General features: G+C 40.8%; 2 long non-coding RNA genes across 8 annotated transcripts; both read left to right on the top strand.

Annotated features, from left to right (window-relative positions):
- Positions 1 to 2,269: 2,269 nt before the first annotated feature.
- LOC143103044 (uncharacterized) lies at positions 2,270 to 4,285 on the top strand. 5 transcript variants are annotated; one of them, XR_012982702.1, is made up of 8 exons: positions 2,270 to 2,750; positions 2,888 to 2,968; positions 3,249 to 3,356; positions 3,519 to 3,554; positions 3,637 to 3,678; positions 3,845 to 3,941; positions 4,035 to 4,127; positions 4,239 to 4,285. It is a non-coding gene; the product is annotated as an uncharacterized LOC143103044 (long non-coding RNA). The 5 variants fall into 5 exon arrangements; XR_012982703.1 differs by having other exon boundaries at positions 3,462 to 3,554; XR_012982700.1 differs by having other exon boundaries at positions 3,462 to 3,554; positions 3,777 to 3,941.
- Positions 4,286 to 14,615: 10,330 nt separating this feature from the next.
- LOC143103043 (uncharacterized) lies at positions 14,616 to 17,520 on the top strand. 3 transcript variants are annotated; one of them, XR_012982698.1, is made up of 7 exons: positions 14,616 to 14,706; positions 15,565 to 15,648; positions 15,763 to 15,850; positions 15,953 to 16,045; positions 16,174 to 16,256; positions 16,388 to 16,681; positions 16,850 to 17,520. It is a non-coding gene; the product is annotated as an uncharacterized LOC143103043 (long non-coding RNA). The 3 variants fall into 3 exon arrangements; XR_012982696.1 differs by lacking the exon at positions 15,565 to 15,648; XR_012982697.1 differs by lacking the exon at positions 15,565 to 15,648 and having other exon boundaries at positions 16,382 to 16,681.
- The last annotated feature ends 5,052 nt before the right edge of the window (positions 17,521 to 22,572 follow it).

Genomic DNA, 22,572 nt, shown 5'->3' with positions numbered 1-22,572 from the left:
AACAGGTGAGGAGGCAGAAAAGGAGGGAACACTAACAAGACAGGAAGCACAGACCAAATAAGGAGAGGGGGCGGAGACAAAGACAGGTGACGGGCAGGTAACACAAAGCACATGGGGAACAGGCAAAAACAAACACTGGACAATACACAAAATGGCCACCAGGGTGGCACAAACTTAGTAGTCCGGGCCAGATCCTGACAGTACCCCCCCCTCAACGGACGCCTCCTGGCGTCCCCAGAAAAGTCCAACCAGGGTGGGCGGAGGGGGCCTGGACGGAGGGACTGGTCCGACAGACCTTAAACACGGGGCAGACTCGGACGGGGCAGACTCGGAGGGCTTGGGCAGGGAACAAGCAGACGGGACAGACTCAGGCAGGACAGACACAGACTCAGGCAGGACAGACACAGACTCAGACTCAGGTAGGACAGACACAGACTCAGACTCAGGCAGGACAGACACAGACTCGGAGGGCTTGGGCAGGGAACAAGCAGGCAGGACAGACTCAGACTCAGGCAGGACAGACTCAGGCAGGACAGACTCAGGGGCAGGAGAAGGGACAGGAACAAAGACAGTGACAGGAACAGTGACTGGGACGGTGACTGGGACAGTAACAGGGACGGTGACTGGAATGGTGACTGGAATGGTGACTAGGATGGTGACTGGGACAGAGACACAGACAGAGACGGTAACAGTGACTGGCACGGTGACGGGCACGGTGACGGGCACAAAGACAGGCACAGCGATGGGGACAGGGACAGACCACTCAGGAGAGACAGGAGCAGAGAAGGGCTCGGGAAGAGGCGGGGCCGGCTCGGGCAGAGGCGGGGCCGGAGAGTCAGAGGGAGGCGGAACCGGCTCTGGCAGAGGCGGGGCCGGAAAGTCAGAGGGAGGCGGGTCCGGCTCGGGCAGAAGCGGGGCTGGACAGACAGGCAGAGGCTGGGTTGCCGGCGTGGCGTCGGGCGACTGGGCTGCAGGCGTGGCGTCGGGCGACTGGGCTGCAGGCGTGGCGTCGGGCGACTGGGCGGCAGGCGTGGCGTCGGGAGACGCGGCTGCGGGCACAGGAGCAGGCGTGCCGTCGGGCGCAGGAGCGGACTCGGCTGCGGGCGCAGGAGCGGGCGTCTCTGGGCTTTGACGATTTGACGGTGTCACAGCTATAGGCCTACCATTTAAACTTCGGATCTACACATTAATTCACATCAATACGAAAATAGAAACACATTGACATCTGCATGTAAGCATCACAAGTAGGTTATATACCACACAGAGACATAAATAATTGTAATTATTTTAAGATTAGATTGTTGCACCCAGTGGCGTCATGCCCATTGAAGTTAAGGGGGCACGTGCCCCTCGGATTTTTCGTCCCTGATAATTTTTTTGATCATAACTTTGTTCCTATTATACTCCATAATAAGCCAGAGCCTATAACGACTCAAATGTATTCTTCTAGATGTGTAATAAACCGTAGCAAAATAGCTGAAGACCAGTCAACAGCTCTTTTCCTAAAATTGGTGTCTGTATCTTCCGGTAACAACTCACACGTGCATTGAGCTCGCAATGTTTTGCTTGTGTTGAACTGTTACAGTTAACTTTAGGCTACAGTTTGAACAGTTGAACTGTTACAGTTACAGTTTAAACAGATACAGTCAATGGTATTGAAGTGGTAAGTAGGCCTAGTCTAGCTAAGCAATAAAAAGTAGTGGAATTATTTGTAGTTGACCAGGAAATTTTGACTTGATGATCAAATAGTTAGAATATGGATTTGATGTTGGCCGCGAATTCAGAGCATTACGTTAACGTTAGCCTACATGGTGTCAGTATAACGTAGCCTAGGCTACTCTTACAAATATTACAAATATTTGGCAAAGTCTCCTGGTTCAATTGTTTCTTGAATTTATCTTTTACAGGCCTATATTGCTGTGTAGCCTAGGCCTAACTGATTCAAAACATAGGCTAACCTAATCAGATAATATGATGCTAGGCCTGTGATAGGCTATGACAACAAAATAAGAGTTTTGATGAGTAATCGCCTTTGACTAGTGTTTAATTGCGCAAAAGATCTGAAGCATTCAGCTACTTGTGTGGTGTTTTGTTCATTGTGTGTAATTAACTATTTTGAAAAACTAGACGAGCATAGCCTAGCCTACTGCCTATGCCAAAATAGCAGCAGAACACGGTCGGATAACTCGATGGGCGCACAGGTGTTGCTCGAGGCGATGACGTCCGTGTGGAATCTTCTTTAAAAATGGCAACAGAATTTGACAGTTGAGTCAACGTTAACAGGAGGTGAGTGCAACATTTTGACAGCCCTATCTCAAGCTTTTTTAATGTTGACGTTTGTCAGAAACTATACCTTAAATGATACATATTCTACATATTAAATGGAAACGAGACGTTTTAACCATGACCTCATTATAGGCTATAGCATACAACTAATGGTAAGATCAACGTGTCACCGTTCGTGAACGTTAACCTTAACTTTTTGTTTAACATAACGTTAGAGCTTAGCAGCCTTATTTAGCCTACCGTTAGTTTTTTTAAGTTATAAGATAGCATTATGCCTTGGCTTGTATGCTATGCTTAAACTGAATGTTAGCCAAATATTCTGTCTATTTTACTCCTTCAGCACAGACTTTTCAACTTCCCGTGTTTCCAACTCTCCTGAAATGAAAGCTAACATTAATGGAGGAAGTCCTGACGTTCATACTGCTGCAGATTATACAGGTCCTATTTGATTCAATTTCTATGTGGTAAGTGTGTAGCATGAGGTAGCCTACAGCTTTACTTACTGTTCTTCATTTGCATTCACGCAAAACAACAACCAGTCATTTCAATCATTAAGTCATTTAAAATATAGGCTACTCCATCTCTATGTTTGATTTCAAAGGTATCCAGTATCATGACATTTGTGCTGCTGCTGTATCTAAGCACACTTTCCTCCGGGATCGCACAGGACCAGGATATGCATGTAAGTAGATTATTAAAGTAATAAACATACAGTTAGGCCTACTGGCTGTAGTGAGGGTCCTTTTTTAGGGCACCTAACAAGTAGGGATAATGGGATGGGATATTCCTGTCAGGGGTATTCAGGTTGTTGTAGTCTGCTCACTTACAGATGCAATTGAATCATGTATGCCTATGACACTCTTCACTTCTGTTGGTATGTTGCTTAACACCTGTATAAACCAGGCCATTGCATTTGAATTTTCCTTTAGGCTAATTGGTTTATATAACCTTTCATATTATAGTTGGTTGGGAATGCTAAAAACAAATTCAAGAAGGAAAGAATCCCACTGAGCCTTCCTGAAATTGGATACCATCGAGCAAAGTATGGGAAAAGGCAAAATTCATCACAGGCAAGTCACCTTTTCCTCACAAAGCAAAATGCATCTGTATCTCAAGCAGAAGCTTTCAGAATTACACTTCACTGTGATCCTTATTGCAGTTTACTTTGATTCCAGGACAAAACTCAATCCAATGTGAGGGAAACCACACTTATTTTTTTTCTATTCACACAGATACCTGCTACCCAGGATGCAAACACTGTAGTTCAGGTATGGTGTGTGTGTGTGTGTGTGTGTGTGTGTGCGTGCGTGCGTGTGCATATGTTCACTGATGATCTTTTTACACTGACAGGTTGTAGATGTTCTTGGTGATGAAAGCGTATCCAAATCCAATGTAAGTTTTCAGATGATGATTAAACACCATATATTACTACTTATTACATTTCTTTAACCAAATTGACCTTTACTTTAAATTGAATGTAACATTTACAGGACAATGAGACAAAAATGAAGGAGGATTGTTAAAAAGTAAACCCTGATCTAAATACGATTGAAAACAGAATAAGGAGAACAATCAGTGACAGAGTGGCATTTATTCAACGCCACTCCACACAGGAAATCCTTACTGAATACCCAGCTTTACACCACATTTGAACTGTGAGTTAACATTTGGCATTTAGTTCACTGCAAATTATTTTTCAGATGTTCTTCTGCCAAGCAAACATGTAATTTGTTCTTATCTTTTTAAAGGTTTTCTCTGAAATTCAGCACCTGCATAACATTGACCTAAGTACCAATCTGCACTAAATCAGGCCTGTGAGGAGACAACCTACAAATACAAAGGTATTAAGAAGTTTGATTTACACTTCATGTCATTACTGCTATAAAACTGTATGGAATTACAAGTATGTTATTACTGCTATAAGACTTATCCAGTATATTGTTCAAATTCAGGACTCTTTGCAGCAGAGCGGCCATATCTGTTTGGGGACAATCCTGACGTTGTGGATAAGGTAAGAGTACCAGTCATTTGACACTGTTAGAAACTTCCCCTGCCAATGGGCTTGAATATCACCAATCCCCATTCTAAATACTGTTATTCTGTACTTTTCAGATATCCAAGACACCCACACCTACCCTATACATGAGAGGCAACCCCTTTGAGGAAGACACCACCATTACACTTTGCATGGACGGACAAGACGTCGTAACACCAGAAGATGTGTTGATGGGCATTGGAGCATTGCTAGCAGTTTATTTAATTTTCAATATGGAATACCCAAAGGCCGTGAACAAGACATTGTTGTTTTTACAGTCTATGTGTGATATTAAGACAAAAGAAAAAAATCCCCATTGCCGTATTTCGGATGTCAAATTTCATACTCTAAATTAAATACTCAATAGTTCAATCAATCATTTATTGACTATTTCATTTAGATTAGGAAGTTAATTGTGTTCTTGTTAATAGCATTGTTTAATAGATGTTTTCATTCATGCCTTCATCTATGTAGCCTGTGTATTATTTGTTTATTTATATATTTATTTATGTATCTATCTGTCCATCCTTTCATGTACAGTATTCCTAATATTTTGCCATTGACATGCTTTGACGCTTTTGATTAAATTCTTGCTTAAATACATCTGTTGTTTCATGTACATTTATCCCACATTCTAATAATAAAAATAATAATAACAATAAAGATTAATACATTCTAATAATAATAATAATAATAATAATAAAGGTTAATAATAATGAAGGTTCTGTAATGAACTTCAAAAGGTTCCTCAAGCAACCTTTGAAAAGGTTCTTCAAAGAACCTTTCTTTGAAGGTTCTTCGAAGAACCTTTTGAGGTTCCCCCACAGTTTCAAATTGAAGAACCCCTAAAAGTTCCTCCAGGATCTTATAATTTTTACAGTGCAGTTTCATAAACGAGGGTGTTAGATTTGCAGTGACTACAAAATCCAACCTAATAACATTAGGCCTACCAAGGCATTGCGTTGGATGTTTCTCCACTTGTTCTCTTCACGTATCTGGCTGCTAATCCATGTAGTGCTAATGAAAAGGGATAGGCTACCCGTTCAAAAGGAGGCTTAAAGTTGTTTTATATAGGATCGCTATGACCGTGATGTAGAGGGCAAGAAAGTATAATAGTCTCTCTCGTGCTCATAACTTAGGTTATTATCAGGTCACTTGCTCATGATTTGCAGATAGCAACTTACAAATGAGGTAGCCTGCTTGCCATAATGGTCATGAAAAATATATTACTAGTAAAATATTCAAATAGTTAGGGTTAACCTTACTCAGCACTGAAACCTGTCAAACTTCTTTCAAAGTCCTTCATCACATGAATTAAGATTAAAATAATTTAATTTCTGAGCACCACAAAGTCAGACCTCAGCAACTTTTTTAATGTAATTAATGTAAGATTGTTCTTAGGTCACATATCAATCAAATCATAACATCTGCAATGATACTGTTTTTAAAATCATGTGTAGTAGGCCTAAGTGTAAATGTGTGTGTCTAAACATGCTTTAATGAGCTGAATTTGAGTTTACAGTTCTTTCACCAACCTATGTGTTTTACATTAACTTACAAAATAGATACTTAGCTTAGTCCTCAGATAGAGGATGGTTGCTGCTTGCTCTGTTAAGGTATTTCTGTCCCTCCCAAACTGCATTGAAATGGTATGTTTAGCAGCCAGAATTTCAAAATCTCCTGGGGGAGAAATCACCGGCCTACCTCTAACAGGGAACACCCCCCCCCCCCCCCCCCCCCCCGAAACAAATTGCCTGATTGTGCCCCCTCTGAATTTTGCCTTGCATGACGCCCCTGGTTGCCTTGCATGACGCCCCTGGTTATAGTCTTAAGATGCTTTCGGGGACTTCCCCGAAAGCATCTTAAGCCTAAGAGCGTCGTAAAGTCCCTCTTACGAACGTCTTAAGATTTGCCGACTGTTTCCCGAAACCATCGTAGCTTAAGAGCATCGTGAAAACACTCGTAGATCTACGAGTGCTCCAGAGTACTCGTTACCGGCTAAGAGCGTCTTAACAGTACTTCTCACTGAGGTCACCAACAGGACATACAGAGGAATTACAACTTAGAATACATAATCCAATTTAGGTTCCCATTATTTATTGTGTTTACCTGTGATGAATCAGATTTTAGCGTGCAAAATAGCCTACATTTAATGGTCATAATAATGCAACGTGATCTCACGAGATGGCGTAAAATAGCACGCCACTTTTAAAGCAATTTAGCGTGTCATGTAACGCCTTTCAGTCTTTTAGCGTGTCTTTTCACGCCCATTGTGGATCAATGACAGCCTGTTACGGCGTGTCATTTGACGAACTAGTAAAAAGATATCAACCCAGCTTCCATCCAGCTTGGAGGGACATTTCAAGGTAAGACGTCAATCGGTTGTAATGATTACAATTACATTGTACTAGCCTATATTAGGCTACATCATATTTCCATTTTCTCTCCCCCATAATTTTGCAAAATTGTAAGATTAGTATCGTTAGGTTTGTTAGCCTCTATTCGTTGTTTGGTGTATCAGCTAAAGTTAGGAAACGTTAACCGTTAGCCTATGCTTGCTTGCAAATAACCTAACGTTACCCTACAACACACATAATTAGTAATGTTGAAGTTGTTGAATAGCATGATCTATATAGGCTAATCTATAGATTGTATACATATCCTAATAAAGTGCCATTATAGGTGGTAGGTTAAGGTGTTGTAATTTTAACTTTGTTAGCAATAGCCATGGTAAGGCCAGAGAATGTCTAATAAGGGGAGAACTGCCACTCTCGGAAAACTTCCGTCACTTAATTGTTCTAAAAAGCCTTTCAAATGTGTCAATGACGTCATTCATTAGCACAATGCTAGCGTGTTATGTGCAACAACGACCCAACCTGTAAGAAATCAAAAGGACATAAGTACTTGTTCATTCAACTTTTGACCTATAACCCATGTTGAAGTTATACAAACTACAATCAAATCTGAGATTTGTCAACGACAATCAGGTGAAAGAGACAAATTTAGCCGTCTAGCTCCATTGACTCCCATTCATTCTGCACTCATGGCGATCGCCCCCAGTGGAACTCTGGTGGAACTGCATCCAAAATTCGGTACAATGGGACTTAATACAGAGTGGCAAGGCTCTCCGTAGACGGGCTCTGGTAAGGCTATTAGATAGCATGCTTGTCCAAAACAGGCATGTGCAATCGAATGTAATCCGCAGATGAATGCGCATAATATAATAACCTTAGTCAAGAAGTGCTTTTGTATTTGAGCTAGCTTTATGCAAGTTAATACAACTACATGTAATGTTTTGTGAATACAGTAATAATGTTTTCCTGATGTCCCAATTCAACTTAATTAATAGCAGCTGTTGGGACCCCCCCCCCCCCCCCCCATTCTCTCCAATAAATGATGATAAGTACATTAAAGATGAGAGTGAGTGTTAGGTGTGTTAATACTTAATGTGAATTAATTTAAGATGCAAGCAAGAACGAGCAAACGACTCTCTAAATTTAGAGAGAGGAGTTCGACCTGGGCGGAGGCCACTAGGAGAAATCGCAACGTCTCCCATGTGGTCAATGATGCGCATATCATGGTAAGATACAGCTGTCCAGTTGATCTTTGAATGTAAAATATATCTGAGTGCATTTCAAAAATATATGATTTAGGCTACTTAGCTAGGGTAGATATGGTGGTTGCTATGCTAAATAAAGTGGTTGCTATGCTGGTTGCTAGGGTAATCATTTTGGTTGAGAATAGGGTTGTGGTTGCTAGTTTGTTGATGCAACTTTGCACGCTCCATGAGGGTCATGTGCAGAAGGTCTGACTTGAATTTCAGCCTCGTAGCTCCATGCTACCACCCAAAATTCCACCTCTGAAGTGGGAGTGGTCAACTTTTTAAAAGTTTTTCCTTCACAGTTTTTTGTGTGGGTGTCTCAGAGATCCCACCTTTGGAACAGTTGTCAGGGGCCTCAAGCCGGTGCCGTGCGTCTTGGTCCCATCCCTCTAGCTCCAAGCGTTACCGCACCAGAAATGGGAAACCTTGTACGCTTTGAACCATTTATCTCCTTCCGGGAATAATCCACCGACTCAAAACTGAAACTGGCTTGTTTGTGATGTCCCGTTGTTCAACATATTCTAATTTCATACTGATCGGACCAACATAAGTGAGTTTTTTTGGCTAAACATGTAAAAATGGCTAAACATTAGTAGGGCTGTAACGATTTACGATTCGAAACCGAAATCGCGACATTCATATCCACGATACTGTGTCGCGGTGTGAAAAGGCAGAATCGCGACACACCCTAGTGTTTCACGCAGTGCTTTGCAGCTTATGCGGCCGCAAAAGCAACCCACAACTCCCCCTTTACTTATCGGTAGCCTACATTGTCCAAAAACAAATAAATAAATAAATAATAATTTCATACCTCTCCTTGCTTTCATTGTAGACTATGTGTGCAACTTTACCAAACAGTATAGAAGTAAACCCCCTCTCCTTGCCTCACTCTCCCTCCCTCTCCTGCTCAATGAACACGCGCGACTTAAATAAAACATTCACAATCGTAAAAGCAAGGACGCATAGACGACTAGCTAAATTAGGCTACTATTAATTCCGCTTAGCATCATTAGCATGCTGCACATATTTGTTTAAAACTTTTGCATTGAAGTTGACTGATCATCTCAATACCAACGTTTCCCAAAAGGGCCTGTCCCAAGGAGAACAAGTATTACCTTGAAACTTAAACACACATGGGGAAACTGAACAGTCCAATCAGTAGACTGTGATAGGCTAAGCTATATGCTACTTTGTTTACAATATTTCCAGGCTTCAACCAGACAGCTGAATTAAAGAGGTAGAGTTGTAATAAAAAATAGCAGGCCTAGGCTATAGGCTAATCTGCATAAAGTGTGCTGTCATAAATATCAGTCATTCATAAAAATATTTTTATATCAGGATATAAAATAATACATATATTATATTGTAATCCTCTGGTGTTCTAAGGGAGGCTATTAAACAAAAAAAGAAAAATCGAGATTCATATCGAACCGTGGGTCAAAAATCGTGATACAAACCGAATTGTGAGGTTGGTGTATCGTTACAGCCCTAAACATTAGCAATTCCACTGCTTTGTTATTTTGCATAGCAACCACCATATGTACCCTAGAAACACCGAAGCAACCACCTTAATTATGATAGCAACACCCTATCAACCATCTTAATTACCGTAGCAACCATCTTAATTACCCTAGCAACCACTTGTTTAATGTCAAGCTAGCAACCACCATAGCAACCAACATGCTTACCCTAACAACCACCATAGCAACCGTGCTATTTTAATAGCAACCACCATATCTACCCTAGCAACACCATAGCAACCATTCAAATTACCCTAGCAACAACCTAGCAACCACCACAATATGACCATAGTAACCACCATAGCAACCACGGTATTTAGCATAGTAAATGCCATATGTACCCTAGCAACGCTATTACTGACCTCACCAACATATGTGTGTTTTTTGGCTAAAAATTGAAAAATGGCTAAATGTTAAATAGTCAAAAATATTTTTTTTGCAGACACAATGCTTTGCGTTACAGCTAGAGGGATGAAACTTTGCACACTCCATGTGGGTCATGTGCAGAAGGTCTGACTTGAATTTCAGCCTTGTAGCTCCATGCTACCACCCACAACTCCACCTCTGAAGTGGAAGTGGTCAACTTTTTTTTATGTTTTTCCTTAACAGTTTTTTTGTGAGTGTCTCAGAGATCCCACCTTTGGGAGAGTTGTCAGGGGCCTCAAGGCGGTGCCTTGCGTCTTGGTCCCATCCCTCTAGCACCTAGCGTTACCACGCCAGAAGAGAGAAACCTTGTATGTTTCAAACTGTTTATCTCCTTCCGGGAATAATCCACAGTCTCCAAACTGAGCCTGGCTTGTTTGTGATGTCCCGTTGTTCAACATATTCTGATTTCATACTGATCGGACCAACATAAGTGTGTTTTTTGGCTAAAAATGTAAAAATGGCTAAACGTTAGCAATTCCACTGCTTTGTTATTTTGCATAGCAACCACCATATGTACCCTAGCAACACCCAAGCAACCACCTTAATTACCATAGCAACACCCTAGCAACCATCTTAATTACCCTAGCAACCACTTGTTTAATGTCAAGCTAGCAACCACCATAGCAACCAACATGCTTACCCTAACAACCACCATAGCAACCGTGTTATTTTGCATAGCATCCACCATATCTACCCTAGCAACACCATAGCAACCATTCAAATTACCCTAGCAACAACCACAATATGACCATAGTAACCAACACAGCAACCACGGTATTAAGCATAGTAAACGACATATGCACCCTAGCAACGCTATATACAATTACTGACCTGACCAACATATGTGTGTTTTTTGGCTAAAAATGTAAAAATGCCTAAATGTTAAATCGCCAAAAAAGTAGTTTTTGCCAGCACATTGCTTTGCATTACAGCTAGAGGGATGAAACTTTGCATGCTCCATGTGGGTCATGTGCAGAAGGTCTGACTTGAATTTCAGCCTCGAAGCTCCATGCTACCACCCACAACTCCACCTCTGAAGTGGGAGTGGTCAACTTTTTTTAGGTTTTTCCTTCACAGTTTTTTTTGTGGGTGTCTCAGAGAACCCACCTTTAGAACAGTTGTCAGGGGCCTCAAGGCGGTGCCGTTCATCTTGGTCCCATCCCTCTAGCACCTAGCGTTACCACGCCAGAAGAGAGAAACCTTGTATGTTTCAAACTGTTTATCTCCTTCCGGGAATAATCCACAGTCTCCAAACTGAGCCTGGCTTGTTTGTGATGTCCCGTTGTTCAACATATTCTGATTTCATACTGATCGGACCAACATTAGTGTGTTTTTTGGCTAAAAATGTAAAAATGGCTAAACGTTAGCAATTCCACTGCTTTGTTATTTTGCATAGCAACCACCATATGTACCCTAGCAACACCCAAGCAACCACCTTAATTACCATAGCAACACCCTAGCAACCATCTTAATTACCCTAGCAACCACTTGTTTAATGTCAAGCTAGCAACCACCATAGCAACCAACATGCTTACCCTAACAACCACCATAGCAACCGTGTTATTTTGCATAGCATCCACCATATCTACCCTAGCAACACCATAGCAACCATTCAAATTACCCTAGCAACAACCACAATATGACCATAGTAACCAACACAGCAACCACGGTATTAAGCATAGTAAACGACATATGCACCCTAGCAACGCTATATACAATTACTGACCTGACCAACATATGTGTGTTTTTTGGCTAAAAATGTAAAAATGCCTAAATGTTAAATCGCCAAAAAAGTAGTTTTTGCCAGCACATTGCTTTGCATTACAGCTAGAGGGATGAAACTTTGCATGCTCCATGTGGGTCATGTGCAGAAGGTCTGACTTGAATTTCAGCCTCGAAGCTCCATGCTACCACCCACAACTCCACCTCTGAAGTGGGAGTGGTCAACTTTTTTTAGGTTTTTCCTTCACAGTTTTTTTTGTGGGTGTCTCAGAGAACCCACCTTTAGAACAGTTGTCAGGGGCCTCAAGGCGGTGCCGTTCATCTTGGTCCCATCCCTCTAGCACCTAGCGTTACCACGCCAGAAGAGAGAAACCTTGTATGTTTCAAACTGTTTATCTCCTTCCGGGAATAATCCACAGTCTCCAAACTGAGCCTGGCTTGTTTGTGATGTCCCGTTGTTCAACATATTCTGATTTCATACTGATCGGACCAACATTAGTGTGTTTTTTGGCTAAAAATGTAAAAATGGCTAAACGTTAGCAATTCCACTGCTTTGTTATTTTGCATAGCAACCACCATATGTACCCTAGCAACACCCAAGCAACCACCTTAATTACCATAGCAACACCCTAGCAACCATCTTAATTACCCTAGCAACCACTTGTTTAATGTCAAGCTAGCAACCACCATAGCAACCAACATGCTTACCCTAACAACCACCATAGCAACCGTGTTATTTTGCATAGCATCCACCATATCTACCCTAGCAACACCATAGCAACCATTCAAATTACCCTAGCAACAACCACAATATGACCATAGTAACCAACACAGCAACCACGGTATTTAGCATAGTAAACGCCATATGTACCCTAGCAACGCTATATACATTTACTGACCTGACCAACATATGTGTGTTTTTTGGCTAAAAATGTAAAAATGCCTAAATGTTAAATCGCCAAAAAAGTAGTTTTTGCCAGCACATTGCTTTGCATTACAGCTAGAGGGATGAAACTTTGCATGCTCCATGTGGGTCATGTGCAGAAGGTCTGACTTGAATTTCAGCCTCGTAGCTCCATGCTACCACCCACAACTCCACCTCTGAAGTGGGAGTGGTCAACTTTTTTTATGTTTTTCCTTCACAGTTTTTTTTGTGGGTGTCTCAGAGATCGATCCCACCTTTAGAACAGTTGTCAGGGGCCTCAAGGCGGTGCCGTTCATCTTGGTCCCATCCCTCTAGCACCTAGCGTTACCGCGCCAGAAGAGAGAAACCTTGTATGTTTCGAACAGTTTATCTCCTTCCGGGAATAATCCACCGACTCCAAACTGAGCCTGGCTTGTTTGTGATGTCCCGTTGTTCAACATATTCTGATTTCATACTGATCGGACCAACATAAGTGAGTTTTTTGGCTAAAAATTTAAAAATTGCTAAACGTTAGCAAATCCACTGCTTTGTTATTTTGCATAGCAACCACCATATGTACCCTAGCAACACCCAAGCAACCACCTTAATTACCATAGCAACACCCTAGCAACCATCTTAATTACCCTAGCAACCACTTGTTTAATGTCAAGCTAGCAATCACCATAGCAACCAACATGCTTACCCTAACAACCACCATAGCAACCGTGTTATTTTGCATAGCATCCACCATATCTACCCTAGCAACACCATAGCAACCATTCAAATTACCCTAGCAACAACCACAATATGACCATAGTAACCAACACAGCAACCACGGTATTTAGCATAGTAAACGCCATATGTACCCTAGCAACGCTATATACATTTACTGACCTGACCAACATATGTGTGTTTTTTGGCTAAAAATGTAAAAATGCCTAAATGTTAAATCGCCAAAAAAGTAGTTTTTGCCAGCACATTGCTTTGCATTACAGCTAGAGGGATGAAACTTTGCATGCTCCATGTGGGTCATGTGCAGAAGGTCTGACTTGAATTTCAGCCTCGTAGCTCCATGCTACCACCCACAACTCCACCTCTGAAGTGGGAGTGGTCAACTTTTTTTATGTTTTTCCTTCACAGTTTTTTTTGTGGGTGTCTCAGAGATCCCACCTTTAAAACAGTTGTCAGGGGCCTCAAGGCGGTGCTGTTCATCTTGGTCCCATCCCTCTAGCACCTAGCGTTACCGCGCCAGAAGAGAGAAACCTTGTACGTTTCGAACAGTTTATCTCCTTCCGGGAATAGTCCACCGACTCCAAACTGAGCCTGGCTTGTTTGTGATGTCCCGTTGTTCAACATATTCTGATTTCATACTGATCGGACCAACATAAGTGAGTTTTTTGGCTAAAAATGTAAAAATGGCTAAACGTTTGCGATTTCACTGCTTTGTTATTTTCCATAGCAACCACCATATGTACCCTAGCAACACCCAAGCAATAACTTATTATAGCTTAAATCACATCTCCACACTACAGACGTTCAAAAAATATATCATTTAGGCTATCTACGGTAGGTATGGTTATGGTATGTATGGTTATGGATATGGTTTGCATGGCTGAAACTGCTTTGCCTTTGAGTTGGAGCTCAAAACGTATCGTGTACCTCGTTCGCCAATATGCAAAATAGAGCCATGTATAGATTTATGTCTTCCAAAGTTTGCAGGACAGTGGGACATGTCCTATTGTATGTTAAATCACACCTACAACTGATCGTATGATATGCAATGTCTGCAGGAAAGTAGGTCAGGCTTTCAGAATATATACAGTGGGACATGTCTCAATTCATGTTAAATGTTCATCATTTTCATTTTTCATTAAAGGTTTGAAGAGACAGAGGACGGTGGTGCAAAAGAGAAGGAGGGCCAGCCGGGCCTCGTGGAGTTCAATCAGTGGCAGGGTATTTTTTAGCCTGACAGTGTAGCTGTAATGTTAAAGTTGGTGACTTTGGAGAGCTAGATGTAAAGATGTGCACCCGCTAATATTGGGTACAGTGAAGAAAGAAAGGGAGGGAGGCTGCTTTTAAAAGAGAGGGAAAGTATAATCTTTTTTATATTGTTTTCAGATGAAGAATTGGTGCGGTGGTGAGGCTGGAGCACCCCTGGCTTTTGCCGTATGGGTTGACTTCAGCAGTGAGTCACCCACCTTCAATTTCACAGGTATATGTAATATTTATTCAACAACATCTCAATGATTAGATCAGTGGTGATTGCTGCTCTTTGGAACAGGGGAAGCTCTGATAAAAATGGTCAATTATTAAATTAATATTATTAATAAGGTGCTATATTGTTCTTTGAGGGCAAAAATTATCCCAAAACCCAGAATAGGCCAAACAGTAGGCTAGAGTTGGCATGGCAGACATGGCATAATGTAGCCTACACCGTTACATAGCACGCCAACTAATGGTGTCCAGCCTCTATGACGGTTCCTCCAATCATCATACAGAAGCTCGGCGTCCGGGCCATCCCACTGTCCCATTCACTCCCAGAGAAGCCGGGCTTCCCTGGAAATGACGATTTTGTGGCGCTTGTCCAATAAACGTGTAGCTTTTCTGCACTGAGATCAGCCCACTCTGTAGTGCCATTGAAAGTCCAGTGAAGCCGAGTGTCTATGGGTTTTTTGCATGGTTTTTTGATGGATCGTGTCGTCACAGCAATGTATTACGGGTGCGAAATCACGATAAATGACCGGCAAAACCTTACTGCTGAACAAACTAGCCATGAAGATGAACAATTTTTCAGCATTTTAGTTGGAATATAGTAGGCTAGAAGCTAATGTAATAGTGTTATTTGATGTGATTTCCCCTGATATTTTAGAGGAGGCTGTGCTTCCCCTGTAGTCTTAGAGCAATCGCCTCTAGATTAGATCTATCGAAGATGACATTCAATGGAAGAACAATTCTTTTAGTATGGTCACAATCTGGCCCTGAGTTTTGATAAAAATTATATTGACATGGCAACACAAACCTAATGGATAATGGATTTCAAGGGGGGGGGTTTCGGTTACGGTTCATTTAGGGCCAAAGTATCTTGAGGCCTTTTGGACCAATGACAGGAAGGCTGAGCTGCTGAACATGTTCACTAATAGGGGTGTGTCAAGTGGTATGTATAAATGAAAGTGGTGTTAAGGTTTGTTTTTGTGTCAATCCTTTCTTGAAGTTCAGAAGAGGAACCTTAACATTTGTTTTTAATGACACTGAGCGTACTGTCTTACAGATGCTTTGGGGGGAGAGGCCATACGTTGACCCTGATATCAGTGGCACACATTGCCGGATGGCAATTGGCCGTCTGATAAAAGAACATGGTATGACTGGCATTCTATGTTTTCAATTTCCTTATTTAAAGATCAAAATGATGCAGACTACTGAATCTGATTACAGTACACTTTAACACCTTTCTATCTCAGCACTGAGTCAGGGTTTGTCTCGGCCTGAATATCTGTCACAACACAGGCCGCCTTGGTGGCCTGAGGAGTTGCCCTTTGCCTCAGTCAGTGACGGTACGTTAATATTGAATAACCAGCTGTTACTGTTTCAACTGCATGCACACAGCTGTTGCAACATGATTTGACTTTAACTTTGTTCCTCACTATGGTCATTTTGATACACTTTGATGCATTTTTTAAAGGAAAAGGTGAAGGGCGTAAAGCTTTCACTGCTGAAAAGCTGAGGCAGGTGGTACGCTCATACAATGCGTATTACAATCTCCAGGTATATATACAGTACAATTGTATGAACCTGTCTAAAACCTTTTGCATACCAGTGTGTTTTACAGACTAAAACAGATTTGTACATACATATCTAACAATAATGCGCTTTTACTTTAATCTGTTGAGCTGCAGCAGTCTGTTGAAGCACCACCATCACCCCCATCACCAGCAACACCAGCAGCAGCAGAAACACCTGCTGTGCCTCTCACCCCTCCAACCCCCACCCCATGAGGTAAGGACGCTGGGGCACAGCGCTTCTCACCCCCCCACCAGCCACCCCTCTCCCCCATGAGGCAAGGACGCCCGGGCACAGCCCCCCCACCACAACCCACCCCCATGAGGCAAGGACGCTGGGCACCAGCAGCAGCATCACTACCAGCAGCAGCATCACCACTACCAGCCTTTAATGCAGATTTCAATCTCCAGGTATATATGTACAATTGTATCAAGCTGTCTAGATTGCTGTAGTTTTGCTTCATTCCTTAAAAACACAGAAAATACTTAAAAAGCGAAGGATGAATGATTTCAAGTGCAACCATTGTGTTTAAAGACATTTGTACATACATATCTAACAACGATGCACTTTTCCCTTAGTCAGAGAATGTGCAGCAGTTTGTTGAGGCACCACCAGCAACAGTAGCAGTACCAGCTGCAGCTGTGTCAGTGGCAGGAGCAGCACCAACAGCAGCACAAACACCATCAGCACCACAAACACAACCAGCAGCAGCGGCAGATTATAAAGAAGGATCACAATGAATATTATGTCATTTTCTTTAATGTGTCAACATCTTTTGGAAAAGTAAAGCATATCATCCTAAAGCAATCTCACTTTTCTTTTTTTGTTGATAAGCTACGTGTTTTTCATCGTAATTGATTCAATATCTAAGTGTGACAGTTTTGTTGTACCGTAAACAGAACAGGACAATTGGAAATAGTTAGCCACCTATGTTACAGAGTCTAAAAGAAGGATCACAATGAATATTATGTCATTTTCTTTAATGTGTCAACATCTTTTGGAAAAGTAAAGCATATCATCCTAAAGCAATCTCACTTTTCTTTGTTTGTTGATAAGCTACGTGTTTTTCATCGTAATTGATTCAAAATCTAAGTGTGACAGTTTTGTTGTACCGTAAACAGAACAGGACAATTGGAAATAGTTAGCCACCTATGTTACAGAGTCTAAAAACAAGCAGATTAGCACTAGCAGATTAGAACTAGCCTACTTCTTTCCCAATGCAATAACAATAAAGGCATTCATTCATTTACTCATTAGTCATTTTAGTTTGTATTACTACATTCATTATTATTGTTGTAATCTCACATGTAGCCTACTATGGCTACCATAATTAAAATTAGATAGATACATAGATAATGTGTCTTAATAGGCCTACAGTGAAAATACATTATATAGCCAACTGTTCCAGCAAGGAGGAAGATGGGGTATGGATATTGGGCATGCATATCCACTCCTAGGCCTATTCTCCTACACTCCCCCTGTAGCCTAGTAGCCAGCATTACATTTAAATCTCTCACTTTGGCCTATATGGGACACTGACTGAATCTGCTCCTTGTTATTTCAATTCAATGATCAAGATGTACTTCCCCAACCGCCCACTGCTGTCTTCTGATTACCATTTGTTCTGTCGACTAGGCCTACTCATGAATGCTAAATTCAAGACTCTTCCTCAGTGGTTCCATGTGGGTGCAATAAGTTGCACAGAACTCTGGTCCTGTGATAGTTTACAGTGTTTTTAAAAGGCGTCTAAAGGCACATTTGTTCAACATGCACTTAGTCCATTATGCAGTAAAGCACTATAACTTGTTATTATATCATTGATTGAATGGGCATTTGTTTATTAGCCTATTGCTATTGTCCTTATTACAGTCTGACCAACATCTTCATTACCTGTTCAATTTAAGTGTTATATTTGTTATCTATTTATGTTGCTTTGAACAGCAAAGATTAGGAGAGCCTATTCTTCAGCCAAGCAGGTAGCCCTACGGGGCGTTGCCTAGCAACAAGGGTCAGAAGTACACGTTTTTCGATATTTTGTGGAATTATACTTATTTTCATTGAATGGCAATGTTGTGAGTCATGTACCAACTTGCTTTAACTATTTCTATACATATTATAGACAGCAAAAGTCGTCTGTGCCAGTGTTTTGCATCCTAACAATTTTGTTTATGTTTTAAAACAAACCATTTTAGTGAACTACAAATTCGGCGCCATTGTTATAAAGCAGCGTTGAAATGAACGCTACACGTCATGGGGCATGTAGTCTAATTACAGAAATAGCTATAATTTCAAAATTACAAAAATATTTTTATACATAACATGAGAAACATGCTTGAATTATTAAGATGTATCACCTGCTTGACTATAAAGTCAAAAGCTTGCAACATTTGTAATATGTTAAAATAAATGTAATTTTCCCATTTTTGCACATGAGGTACACAAATGACAGAAACATTATTTATAACACATATCTTAAGTAATAAGCATACCAAATTTCAGACAAATCTGACCAGTGGTTCCACAATTCAGGAAACTCAAAATATTACATTTTTACACCTTTGAGGGGCGCTACTGAGGTACCTGGGGCATTAAAAATTCTTGGAGATGCTTCCTTGCATCCGGATGAACAACATATGCTATTTTATTTCACCCTCTGAATATTTTCATTTTTCCTCAACTGGGCAAAATATGACCATGCGTACATTTGGATGAGCATGACATGATGAGAACGTAAAGCAATAGTTTCAACTTTGGCAAAAAACATTTGACATGGACTTAAAGGCATAGAGGAAGCTTTTGAGGGTTTGGGATGGCATCATCAACCGAACTTGGTTTGATCCATGAACTTGTGTCCATCCAAAACTGTCAGAAAATGCAGCCGAATGGCTGCATGGTAGACTTTGCAGGGCTGTCGCGTAGGTCAAAACTGACCAGCAGGGTGATGTCATGCAAATCATGTTTATTTCATATCAAAACACTTGCATATATCAGATAAAAGCAGAATATAGATGTTATGAGGTGCTTGGTTTGATCCATGAACTTGTGTCCATCCAAAACTGTCAGAAAATGCAGCCGAATGGCTGTGTGGATGGTACTTTGCAGGGCTGTCGCGTAGGTCAAAACTGACCAGCAGGATGATGTCATGCAAATCATGTTTATTTCATATCAAAACACTTGCATATATCAGATAAAAGCACAATATCGATGTTATGAGGTGCTTGGTTTGATCCATGAACTTGTGTGCATCCAAAACTGTCACAAAATGCAGCTTTTTTACAAATTTTCTGACAGTTTTGGATGCACACAAGTTCATGGATCAAACCAAGCACCTCATAACACCGATATTGTGCTTTTATCTGATATGCAAGTGTTTTGATATGAAATAAACATGATTTGCATGACATCACCCTGCTGGTCAGTTTTGACCTACGCGACAGTCCTGCAAAGTACCATCCACGCAGCCATTCGGCTGCATTTTCTGACAGTTTTGGATGCACAAGTTCATGGATCAAACCAAGTTGGGTTGATGATGCCATCCCAAACCCTCAAAAGCTTCCTCTATCCCTTTAAGTCCATGTCAAATGTTTTTTTGCCAAAGTTGAAACTATTGCTTTACGTTAATCATGTCATGCTCATCCAAATGTAGGCTATGCATGGTCATTATGCCCAGTTGAGGAAAAATGTAAATATTCAGAGGGTGAAATAAAATAGCATATGTTGTTCATCCGGATGCAAGGAAGCATCTCAAGAATTTGTAATGCCCCAGGTACCCCGGTTACCTCAGTAGCGCCCCTCAAAGGTGTAAAAATGTAATATTTTGAGTTTCCTGAATTGTGGAACCACTGGTCAGATTTGTCTGAAATTTGGTATGCTTATTACTTAAGATATGTGTTATAAATAATGTTTCTGTCATTTGTGTACCTCATGTGCAAAAATGGGAAAATTACATTTATTTTAAAATATTACAAATGTTGCAAGCTTTTGACTTTATAGTCAAGCAGGTGATACATCTTAATAATTCAAGCATGTTTCTCATGTTATGTATAAAAATATTTTTGTAATTTTGAAATTATAGCTATTTCTGTAATTAGACCCATGACGTGTAGCGTTCATTTGCTTTATAACAATGGCGCCGAATTTGTAGTTCATTAAAACGGTTTAAAACATAAACAAATTATTGTTAGGATGCAAAACACTGGCACAGACGACTTTTGCTGGGTATATGTAGAGAAATAGTTAAAGCAAGTTGGTACATGACTCACGACATTGGAATTCAATGAAAATAAGTATAATTCCACAAAATATCGAAAAACGTGTTGGCTAGCCTACTTCTGACCCTTGTTGCTAGGCAACGCCCCGTAGGCTACTTGCTTGACTGAAGAATAAGGAGGCTCGTTATCCTATCTTTGCTGTTCAAAGCAACATATAAATAGATAACAATATAACACTTAAATTGAACAGGGAACAAATGAAGATGTTGGTCAGACTGTAATAAGGACAATAGCAATAGGCTAATAAACAAATGCCCATTCAATCAATTATATAATAACAAGTTATAGTGCTTTACTGCTTAATGGACTGCATGTTGAACAAACGTGCCTTTTAGACGCCTTTTAAAAACACTGTAAACTATCACAGGAACAGAGAGCACTGTGCAACTTATTGCACCCACATGGAACCACTGAGGAAGAGTCTTGAATAGCGTTCATGAGTAGTCGACAGAACAAATGGTAATCAGAAGACAGCAGTGAGCGGCTGGGGAAGTACATCTTGATCACTGAATTAAAATAACAAGGAGCAGATCCAGTCAGTGTCCTATAGGCCAAAGTGAGAGATTTAAATGTAATGCTGGCTACTACAGGGGGAGTGTAGGAGAATAGGCCTAGGAGTGGATATGCATGCCCGATATCCATAGGCCTACCCCATCTTCCTCCTTGCTGGAACAGTTGGCTATATTTATGTATTTTCACTGTAGGCCTATTAGGACACACTATCTATGTATCTATCTAATTTTAATTATGGTAGTCATAGTACATGTGAGATTACAACAATAATAATGAATGTAATAATACAAACTGAAATGACTAATGAGTAAATGAATGAATGCTTTTATGTTATTGCATTGTGAAAGAAGTAGGCCTAAATCTGCTAGTGCTAATCTGCTTGTTTTTAGACTCTGTAGGTGGCTAACTATTTCCAATTGTCCTGTTCTGTTTACGATACACCAAAACTGTCACACTTGGATATTGAATCAATTACGATGAAAAACACGTAGCTTATCAACAAACAAAGAAAAGTGAGATTGCTTTAGGATGATATGCTTTACTTTTCCAAAAGATGTTGACACATTAAAGAAAATGACATAATATTCATTGTGATCCTTCTTTATAATCTGCCGCTGCTGCTGGTGCTGATGGTGTTTGTGCTGCTGTTGGTGCTGCTCCTGCCACTGACACAGCTGGTACTGCTACTGTTGCTGGTGGTGCCTCAACAAACTGCTGCACATTCTCTGACTAAGGGAAAAGCGCATCGTTGTTAGATATGTATGTAAAAATGTCTTTAAACACAATGGTTGCACTTGAAATCATTCATCCTTCTCTTGTGGCAGATATTCAGGCCCAGACAAACCTTGACTCAGTGCTGAGATAGAAGGGTGTTAAAGTGTAATCAGATTCAGTTGTCTGCATAATTTTGATCTTTAAATAAGGAAATTGAAAACATAGAATGCCAGTCATACCATGTTCTTTTATCAGACGGCCAATTGCCATCCGGCAATGTGTGCCACTGATATCAGGGTCAACGTATGGCCTCTCCCCCCAAAGCATCTGTAAGACAGTATGCTCAGTGTCATTAAAAACAAATGTTAAGGTTCCTTTTCTGAACTTCAAGAAAGGATTGACACAGAAACAAACCTTAACACCACTTTCATTTATACATACCACTTGACACACCCCTATTAGTGTACATGTTCAGCAGCTCAGCCTTCCTGTCATTGGTCCAAAAGGCCTCAAGATACTTTGTCCCTAAATGAACCGTAACCGAAACCCCCCCCCTTAAAATCCATTATCAATTAGGTTTGTGGTGCCATGTCAATATAATTTTTATCAAAACTCAGGGCCAGATTGTGACCATACTAAAATAATTGTTCTTCCATTGAATGTCATCTTCGATAGATCTCATCATTGAAATGTTGTTGAATAAATATTACATATACCTGTGAAATTTAAGGTGGGTGACTCACTGCTGAAATCAACCCATACGGCAAAAGCCAGGGGTGCTCCAGCCTCACCACTGCACCAAT

The sequence above is a fragment of the Alosa pseudoharengus genome, unplaced genomic scaffold (assembly GCF_046254945.1).
Source record: "Alosa pseudoharengus isolate Yale_2024_CS ecotype anadromous, Long Island Sound unplaced genomic scaffold, YU_APseudo_1.1 YU_APseudo_1.1_scf_4, whole genome shotgun sequence".
NCBI lineage: Eukaryota > Metazoa > Chordata > Actinopteri > Clupeiformes > Clupeidae > Alosa > Alosa pseudoharengus.
This window is presented reverse-complemented; position numbering and strand designations above follow the sequence as displayed.